At 38.3% G+C, this 10,435-nt stretch overlaps 1 protein-coding gene across 1 annotated transcript in view; it reads right to left on the reverse strand.

Moving 5' to 3' along the window:
* The window catches only part of brinp3a.2 (bone morphogenetic protein/retinoic acid inducible neural-specific 3a, tandem duplicate 2), a 45,173-nt gene extending 37,678 nt beyond the window's left edge, over positions 1-7,495 (reverse strand). Inside the window, exon 1 of the mRNA XM_057339040.1 lies at positions 6,910-7,495. The gene's annotated coding sequence lies outside the window, so the exon portion shown is untranslated. The remainder of the gene's footprint in view (positions 1-6,909) is intronic.
* Positions 7,496-10,435: the final 2,940 nt, after the last annotated feature.

The following is a 10,435-nucleotide window of genomic DNA, read 5'->3' on the forward strand; positions in this document are numbered from 1 at the left end:
ATTAACGTTTATTCGGGGGAAATAATATAAGAAACTTGAAGACCGCAGGTGATCAGAGTGACCAGCATTAATATGTTTAATTGAAAATGCATTTAATAGCAAGGTCTCTAAAATTCTTCAGGTGCACTTGACTTGACTTCCCACATCATACTTCTCAATGCTTTACTGTGGAGATGCCAATTAAATCTGGAAATATGTTGGATTGAACTCAACTCTAAAATGGGTCTGACTCAGAGTGCTGCTTGAAACTCCCTCTGAAATTCACTTTGTTATGTATTACATAGGACACTGTGAACTCTTAATTTGTTTCCAATTTAATTTTCCAGACGTTGTTTGAGGTAAAAAAGCATTGCCTGTTGGAAGTGAACTTGTTCAAAACAATTTCATTCTTACTGAATGTATATTCAAATGATGCTGCCTCAGGTTGTGCCTGGTTTTACTGTTGCTCCACTCTACCATCCAACCAACATTTTTCACTATCTCCAAGGACTTAACCTTAGATTACAAAGCCAACCTAAAGTGGTTTTGAGACTGAGATGATGAGATTTGGGAACTCAACAAACTTGGGTTCTCAATGGTATTTCAGTCAGTCATGCTCAGAGGACAGACTCAAGTGTGCACTTTGGACTCAGGGCATCTGTTCAGTTCTATTATATAAAACCTGTGCAATTGCACTGAGATTTGGCCGTCTCTGCTTGAAACATGCAAATTAAGCTGCGTTGTTTGATACGTCTCCTGCTCTACATTTGCGTCCTTAGGGTGGACGGAAGTTTGCTAGACTGTTTGCATGAGTGTGTTTTTGGAGAGACACTTAAAGAGAACTTTTAGGTTCTAAGACAGGAGCTGATAAATTCACATCCTCCTCTCTCTGCTGACGGAGCTTTTATTACTAATTAGCCAAGTTATTCCTTAACCACTGACAGTCAACTTAGTCTTTCATTGTGCACCTAAGGGTAAGAGGTTTCTTAGTGAAGTAATCTGGCTGCGAGAGATAATTATTTATCCATGTTTCGTTTTAGTACAAAGGGATGTGTACAAAGAGATGTGTGGTGGTGAGTAATGTCTCAAAGAGAATGGTTCAGCAGATAGATGTTACGGCAATAGAATAAAAATAAAATGCTATGTTTCTTATCAGCGAATGGGGCAGAAAGAATGGTTAAAAGTGTGATAGCTCTTGTGTTGGGTATTAAATGCAAAATCAAACATTCTCTGTAATCTTGCTGTCACTTTGAGAAATGGACCCTAGGAGAGGACAACCCACGAAACAAAAATAATTGTCAGATTCTAGATGAAACCGATGACGTTGTATTGTCATTTTCTTCAGGCTTTTGGCATGCACAAGTTTTTTAAGTGCACCACATGACACCTATGGAGCAGGTAATCACATGACAATAATTTTGAGCTACAGGACAAAGTGAAAAAATTTGGTCGAATTTGAGATTTTCATAAAAAAATAAATACATTCCCCTCGTCTCGCGATCCCAATGCTCCAAGTCGTAATTAAACATCTAAAATGATCTTCATTTGTCTACATTTTCTGAGAGGTGCACCTTCCTAAGTCTTTCCTAATACAAACTGGATGTCCATGCACTATCGTATCTGAGGTTTTAGTGATGTTTTCTACACAGGGAAAATAACTACACACAAAAGGATTAAAAAAAATCTAAATTTATAATAATTATAAGAATATCTTTAAAGAATAAGTTAAGATTGTTCTAGATTTATGTGTCTACACTGTAAAATAACAGCTTTTTCCTGTAAAATTACATTTTTCATGTTTTTCTTGTAACAATCATGTTCATGTTGTAATTTAACAGGTTTTTACTGTATTTCAAAAATATGTGCAAAATCTTTAAAAAAAACCCAGTCAAATTCTTGAAAATTACAGTTCTTTAACAATGTACACCATGAATATAATAATAATAATAATGTCTTTTTTACAGCAAATTCACAATTAAACATTGACAATTAAACAAAATTGAATTTCAAGTACTTGAGCAATTAAAATGTGAAAGTGCAGTGCACAAACTTAGAATAAAAATATTCTATGTTGGTGTGGACGCAAATAATTATCGCTATAGTTTACATTCTTGGTGAACGGGCCTTAAACATTACAAAATTGCATTTAATATCACATATTCCCCTAAGAGCATAATGTCTCTATGGGCATGACACACATTTTAATAGGGTTTGAAAAGGATTTCAGTTTACAAAACTAGGCTGCGGTAATTGCTATTTTTATATAAATATATAAATCACATTAATTGGAATACAAAACTATACTAAAAAAGCTTTTGATCTTTAAGCTGTTATGAACAAGGTAGCTGTTCTTTTGATCATGAATTTAATCATTTGTTTATGTGATCCATCATCATAAGCCGATAACTTTTGATTTTGATGAATCATTCAGCTGAAAATAGTAGGGGTGTAAATCGGACAGTTCATCATGATACAATGCAGTATCGATTTTCTCCGCCAGCGATTCTATATTTGTCAATACCTCTGAAATATTTGTGATTCAATTCGATTAATTTAATCAATATTTTGATATTACTTGCCTAGTTTACACAAGCAGTTACATTTTTAATAACTCCGAAATGCACCCAAAATATATAAGATGAACGTTTAATTAAACTCTTTGAAAACTGCACACACTCTGTCCAAATGAGACATTTACAACAAACTATAATGTTTCTGCTAGGATTTTATAGAACAGTGGGGCTGGGTTAGGACATAGGCTAATTAACATATTCATGATGTCATCGCATAGTTTTGTGTGTTGCAAATTAAGACCCATTTTACTTCTGCTTTCGAAACATTTTTTAATACAGCATATTGCCCAATAAAGTCGTTCTCGTGTACATATTTTCTGTTTCATATTTATATATAAAACAGCCAGTAACAGTGTCACGTTTTTGGAAACACTGTTTTTTTTACTCATTCATTCAAGAGTCGGCCGCCGTACCGTGAACTGAATGTGATACCTCTCCAGAGATACTCTTATTATAGGGAGATGGAAAATTTGCATCTGCACTCCTTTCCTGCATTCCGCTGAAGCCAGGGCGTTAGCATTAGCCGTTACTTTTTTTTTGCCTAAATGTTGTAGGCTTTACATCTAGTGGCTTTGGCTTCTCCCTGTGCAGAGTAGTAAGTTAGATGCTGAGAGAGAGAGGTGAACCTGGGAAAGCGAGTGTCATGATTCTGCCGCATCTTGTCATGTTTCTGTGGGTCTAGTGGCGGGATCATGACAGAACCCCATGTTTCATGTGGAGAGAGATATTTTGGCACGGATGGCCTGTCATACTCTCCGGTCTCGTCTTTGTCCCCGCCCTCTCGTTTCCCCATTATTGATGGTTAATGTTTTCATTTCCCACACCTGTTCCCTCTTGATTTATCCCCTTTATAATGCCCTTGTGTTTTCTGTCTCGTGCTGGTTCATTGTTATCTGTCATTCATTTCATGTGGTGAGTTCCTGTTTGAGTTCAATGTAGTTTAGTCCAGTTATTTGTACCTGATGTCAATGTTTATCTTTAGTCTTGTCCAGTGTAGTTTATCCCGTGTTCCTGTCACTCCTCCATGTTTTACCTTGTCCTTTGTATTTTGCCCCCTCATGGGTTTTTGTTTTGTCTTTTGTTAATAAATTTCTTGTTAACCCCTTACCCGCTGTCTGCGATTGGGTCCTCCGTTCCTGTGTTTCCGTGTCTGCCTCCATATATCTTGACAGCGAGACCTTGCGCTCGCGGGGCAGTAGTACTGCCGAAAATTTCCCACTGAATGAAAGCTAAGGTTCATCCAAAAAGATGCTAAGTTTGTCTGTATGCGCTTCTACTGAACAAAAGTCACTTAAACTAATGAAAGAGTGAGGAATGGGGACTTGGAGAGTGTCAAAGTAAAGGTACCTCATATCGATATATTAAGTGTGGCATCGTATTATTAGAAAATTTGTCGATACATCGATCCATATCGATTTATTGTTTCACCCCTAGAAAATAGCTGTGGCTATTGAAGTCAGGACATATGCATGCAAAGCGTAAGGGCTTATAGTGGATCCATTAACCATGATCATTAAACAGAAGGGTTCATTCCATTAAAACGTCTGTTAGTTCTAATAAAACGCAACAAAGAATTGATTACAGGTTTGATATGAACCCAAGTGTAAAAACACCCAAGATGCTGCTGTAATTGCTGTTTTAATTATTACGTTCTTCATCGTAAAGTTCTCACTTTTGCATTTTTATTTGGCCACACATCAGGGTAAAGCCCAAGAGCAATGGAGGGAAAAGCGGCAATTAATCTTAACAAACCACACATAGTCTTCTTGTAAAAGATGGGCCTTGCCAGATCTACAGTAGAGCAAGAAAACTTAAAATCTCCTCTTCAAACAAAGGCCATTATGAGTTGGCACTGATATTGAGGGAATATATCAAACCAAAGCACTTTACAATGAATTAGCAAATTAACAGAAATCCGTGCAATTTTATTGTAATTTAAGTTGTCTAACTATCGCAGTTAAAATGGATGATACAAGTATTGAGGTCCATTCCTCAAAAGGCAGCTATACTGTAGATTCCAAAAATCAAATAAATTTCACGTGTCACGGAATGAACTGATCCTAATAAGGCCGGTAACCTTAAGCAGCTTTTCTTTTGTGCATATCTTGCTTGTCATTCTGTACACGCATCACAGTCTTTGTTTGCCTAGTTGAAAGGTGCCATGTCACATCTTTACTTTTTTTTAAACCGCGTACTCCTGAGGGCATCTTTGTTTTCAAGGTTTAATCAGTGAGCCGATGTCTTTTCACGCATTTGTTTCACAGAACTCTCAGCGTCAGGATGGATTCAGAGATCCAACTCATTATCATAAAATAATGGGCTACGGCACGCGGTCGTAAAGCTCCACTACGGCTCGGGCCTGTCTGCTTGCTGTCTGTTCGACCAATCAGTCCATGGTGTGAAATTTCTGATGTGCTGGAATTGCTGTAGAAGGGCCTTCATGCATGAGTCATTCATTAATTTGAGGACTTGTTAGGGAGCCACTTTACCTGCAGATAGTCATTTGAAGGGAAAAGGCCCCATTGAGGCAAATTCACTAGACTGGGAGAGGTATTCCTATTTGGCTCTCAGCGGCCATCATCCGTGGCTGTATCGTGCATTAGTATAGGATGAATGAGCCATTGAGCTAACACAAGATTGGATGCTGATGTAAGCGCGTGTGTACGTAATTGTGTGCGTGTACGTGTGCGCTAAAAGGACTTTTTGTCTTTTATGTGGACGCCAAAAGCTCTAAATGCTGTTTTTGGAAATGGCAAAAACTGTGCCAGCAGATAGCAATGATGAGAGACAGCTGGGATACAAAGGCGCTCACGCACACACTTAGCCAGACCCCTCATACACAGAAATGTGAATACAGCATTCAACTTGTCACTGTTCTGGTCCCAGTGGCTTTTCTGCAAAGACATGCACTGTGCGGGGTAACAGCACTCACACAGAGAGAATAAACAGAGCAATAAGCAATACATAAAGTATGCGTGCCTCCATGAACTACAATATTAAATGTAGTTTTCAAAAACAACAAACCAAATGTCCAGTCAGTCACCGGGTCCCCTGCCTGACAAACACGCAACGAATACACTATATAGAGGTGCATTTTGCATATAAAGGTCCCAGGCAACAATGTTCTTCGCTCCAGATACTTCTCAGTTTTGGCTTTGGTAATGCTGACGTGTCTAATTTTTTATGTTAAAGGGATAGTTCATCCAAAACATTTTTTTTTCATCATTTATTCACCCTTATGTCATGTCAAACCTGTGTGACTTTCTTTCTGCTGCAGAACACAAAAGTGCTCCACTGAGGAAAGAGTCAGGTTCAAGTTTACAACCACATGAGGGGGAATAAAAGATCTCAGATGTTTTACATTTCGGGTAACTATCCCTTTAAATTAAGGTTTAACAAATATTGACTGACCAATAGCATGCGTTTGGGCTGGGACTGCATTTTTGTTTGAGCAGATGATGATCAAACAAGATGATCATTTTTGTTATTTCCGTGTGCTTAATGGCAGCTTAACCTAAAAAATAGTTTTACTTTTTATAATGAATTCTAAACTTTTTCAAATTATTTATTTGCATGCATTGTTCCATTCAGACTAGTGGGAAGTCATAATTGTTTAAAAACATTCATCTTCAACGTATATTTTTTTATAGCAAAGCATTTGTTGATGCAGACCTGATCAAAATAATGACAAAGACCGTGCCTGTTTGGGCAATGAAGAGGGATGTAACATAGATCCACTTATATTTCTGGCTTTGTCTGTGCTGCTATCTCCATTGAGAGTGATACTAGCACTGTGGTTTCAACTCTATTCAATACAACAACTACATACTGTATTTCTTTATTAAGTCCCACTGTTGTATGTTTTCATGCAAGAACATTTTACATGTTGCAATTCGGACCACAATGTATGCTATTTTAACAACAGTGACATTAATAGCAATAACAGATTCACTGGGCAGCAAACTACGATCATCATCAGATAGTTCTGTGTATAAGCCTACAGCAATGTAGACTAGAGCACATTTCCATTAAGAGAGAGAGAAAGAGAGAGAGAGAGAGAGAGAGAGAGAGAGAGAGAGAGAGAGAGAGAGAGAGAGAGAGAGTGAGATGCAGTTGTCTGTGTATCAAGCAACACATGATACAGCTCAATACATAAATACATGAATGGTCTTGAGAGATCACAGTTGTAACTCGTGTAAGGCGCTGTGCAGCAGTGATGGGTTGCTGTATGCTCATCATTCATAATAATGCCTTAACACTCGCATTTGTTAAAAGTTGTCCCGCTGTCAGCGCTGCAGCAAAAGACAACGATTATATACAAACCGTGCCAAAACTGAATAGAAAAGAGACAACTCACCACAGCGCAGATCAGCGTAACTTCAAACTTCATCCGATCTCTTTCTTCGCTAAATTTTAAAGAAGTGTTTGTTTTCCGTTACGCGAATATTTAACCGGCGTCGACGTTAAGTAATGGAATTGCTTGGGGTAACGACAAAATGGACGAAAGGTCGGTCAGCACCTCTGCGTTTGAACTGGCGCTACTTCGTTATAGTCCGCTGGAGAACTTTGGTAACAAATCGCTCCCATCATGAAACGAAGATAAGGTTATCCGTCCGGTGATGAATTGTTCGAGAAAGACATTAATATAAGCGTTAATCAAACGGTGTCTTTGCGAATATAAATCCACTAACAGCATTAGAAACGATTAGAAACGGAGCGCAGCTTTCGGTTAAAGTGCGCGGCTCAGTTGTACGCGAGTGCAGGATTACATCCGCCGACAGACTGCGACACTGTGAGGCTCCTCTCTGTCTATTGAAAGTGCCAATGGATATTCCTTTATAAAGTCAGCACCATAACATAGCTCTGCTTGACCCTCCTACTCTGCATCGTTGTCCATGTATGTGTGTGTGTCTGTGTGTGAGACAAATTTCAATGGATAGACGCTGGCAGGCAGGGGTTGGTTCTGCAGTCTCTCTCACCCATTCACATGTTTAAAACACAAGCCCTCTGTAATGGCTTTTCGGGGGATATGCATAAAACTCTAGACGAGCCAGGAATGACAACTACTTTACCAAATCTAGAGACTTGTGTAACTGCTGTCCTATCTCACAAATGACTTTATCTTACCATGGTAGTTAACTAATACTAATACTGCAGGAGACAAAAAGTCATACCTACTGGGTCAACAGGTCAGAACCCATTCTTGGACCCATAAGGTAAATATAACCTTTGAGTCATTCTATGCAAATGGTGTCAATTTTGAATCCTTTTAATGTGGGGTTGGTTTAAAATGTGGGCAGCATGTGTGGGATCCTTGGTGTCTCTTCCTGGCCCCAAGCCTCTTTACATTTATGCACTGCGAATGACTCAGACTCCTGTTACATCCAATAAAAATCATACCTCTGATTTCAGCATGTTGCATCAATATTCACATTTTTTATTAGTAAATGAGAGCAAGACAAGAGCATTGTAGCAGCATGAGTTCACTACAGCCATGCTTTGATGTGTAGCCGAATTCAGACAAGGAATAACTTCTGTTTCATTAAAGTCAAAGCATTTGTCAAACCCAATTCGAAGGGACTCCAATCAGAATTTCTCTGTAAGCGTGGACAAACGTAGCACAAATCCATTACAGAGGTTGACAAAGATTGTTTGTCGTTTGGCTAACTGATGAAACATGGATCATGCTTGTGTGCGTGTTAGAGAGAAAATTGTGATAGATTAGTGTAATGCTGTACTGGAACTGTCCGTGGTGCTGAACTGTTATATGGTCTCTTTATCTGATAACACAGTCACTGCGCCATCGCTGTTCATTGTGAGATGTATTAGTCTACAGAATTAAACAGGTTTAATACAGCTACTGACCAAATCATTATGCATGTACATTGCATTAAGACGTGTACCTTCTGGGATTATACTTGCAGCTCTGAAAAGTCCTGTAACAGATGGCAGAATCGCCAGATGTCTGCCGGTCCATCATTTGAAGGCCAAACTCTAGAAAGTCTGAGCAGTATTTCTTACATTTCGACAAGCAATCAAGGGTAAATAGCCTCTCAATCATCTTGAACGATAGTATCGGTAATGATCTATGATAATATGTAAATTATTTTAAACAGTGAAGTCACAAGTAGCTGAAATACCTTTACTTGGAGTCCCTCCATATCCAGTTTATGTTTGTTGATGTATTAAAATCAAATGTGTTAAGAGTGCAAGTTGCTGAGTCTGCCATACTGTATATCGAACGATTGAAGCTCAGTAGCTGACAGATTACAAGTTGATCAACCATTGGCTGGAAGATTGCATAGTAAGGTCCTTTAACTTTAACACCACATACATAGTTGTGATTTTTAAATCTTATGCACACAGCATATATAATCATATACGTTTTATAATAAAAGTATGTGGCTGCAAAGTGACATCGCACTAACCCCTGCTAACATACTGCTAACTCCCATTAGCAGAGATTATTGACACCAATTTGTATCTAACACATAGTGTGTATACAGTATAAACTGCCACGGAAAAAATAAGAGACAATTCTAAATGTTCATTTAATCGGCATTTCTAGATGTATTGTGGCCATTCCAGTCCAGTGTCTGATGAATTTCAACAAAATCAAACCTCAGGAGTGACAAAGTCATCCAACAGCAACGTGAAAGACTGACAGCATGACAAGACTGAACTTTTCCTAAATACATGAACAAATATTACTGTTGTATTGCTTAAAAGTGAATATGAACTTGTTTTATTTGCAGTATTTGAGGTCCGTAAATACAGAGAATTGTTTCCCCAGTTGTTGTGTTTTTTTTTTGCAAATAAATGCGAATAAACAATGTTTTTTCTAACCAAATACCTATAAATAGTAAATTCAAAATAGCTGAAAATTATTTTGAAATGGTCTCTTATTTTTTTCTGTGGCTATATTTAGTTATTAGCGTTTATAGTTTCGCATCAGCGAATTGTTCCTGTTTCTTACACCGTGTCAACACCGGATGCGACCGGCACGCTGCATCCAGTGTGGACAAAATGTAAAATTATAATGGGTTCTAATGCGTTCTATTGTTTTTTGTCATGTCGCATCGCGCCGCATCCGGTGTAGACACGGTGTCAGTGGAAACAAGCATATTTTGTCTCGCACTGTAATCACTCGTGCTACAGGGTCAGTCATGAAATTTTTTATTTAAGGATAAAAAGTTTAATATGCCTGAATCAAGCTCACTACATAGGCTACACAAAAAGTTACTTTTAGTGGAAATGACTTTTTAAAGCAACTCCTCATGTTCATTGCTGTGGTTAGGCTCTAAACATTACAGACAGCTGTTTCATTGCATCTTTAAAACATATTATTAGAGGTTCATTGAACTCGTTGGATTTTATTGGCGGATGAAATCTTCTGTAGTGTTTTCTTGCCTACAGCACCTTTTATCATGTGGTCTGAGGATCCTATCAGTTCTTAAGCTTTTTAGTCCCTGCCGAGCACAGTTGGAGATTGAGATTATCTCTTACTCAGTTGGGAAACTTTCTCCGGCGTCTGAATTTAATGCTGTCGGATTCTGATGTAATTTGACCTTGGCCTTCCTCCATATCCTGTGGTGAATATAGAAGACGGTTGATTCTGATAACTCCATTCCGTGAGATAGCAAAATGAATTTAGCCCTGTTGGACTAAGCTCTGGTTCACCCCGGGTCTATTTGTCCTGGTTTATCACATTTCAGAATACCATCACCCAGAACTGTTATCTGTTTTACATTTAAGCAGGCAAAATTATTCTGCCCCCTCTGTGCTGATGAAAAACACACAATACCTCCCACAGATTAACACAAGCTATCTTTTATGATAGACTCATCTACTAGTGGAAAGAATAGGGAAGCGATAAGTGCATT

Source organism: Triplophysa rosa, linkage group LG7, assembly GCF_024868665.1.
Source record: "Triplophysa rosa linkage group LG7, Trosa_1v2, whole genome shotgun sequence".
NCBI lineage: Eukaryota > Metazoa > Chordata > Actinopteri > Cypriniformes > Nemacheilidae > Triplophysa > Triplophysa rosa.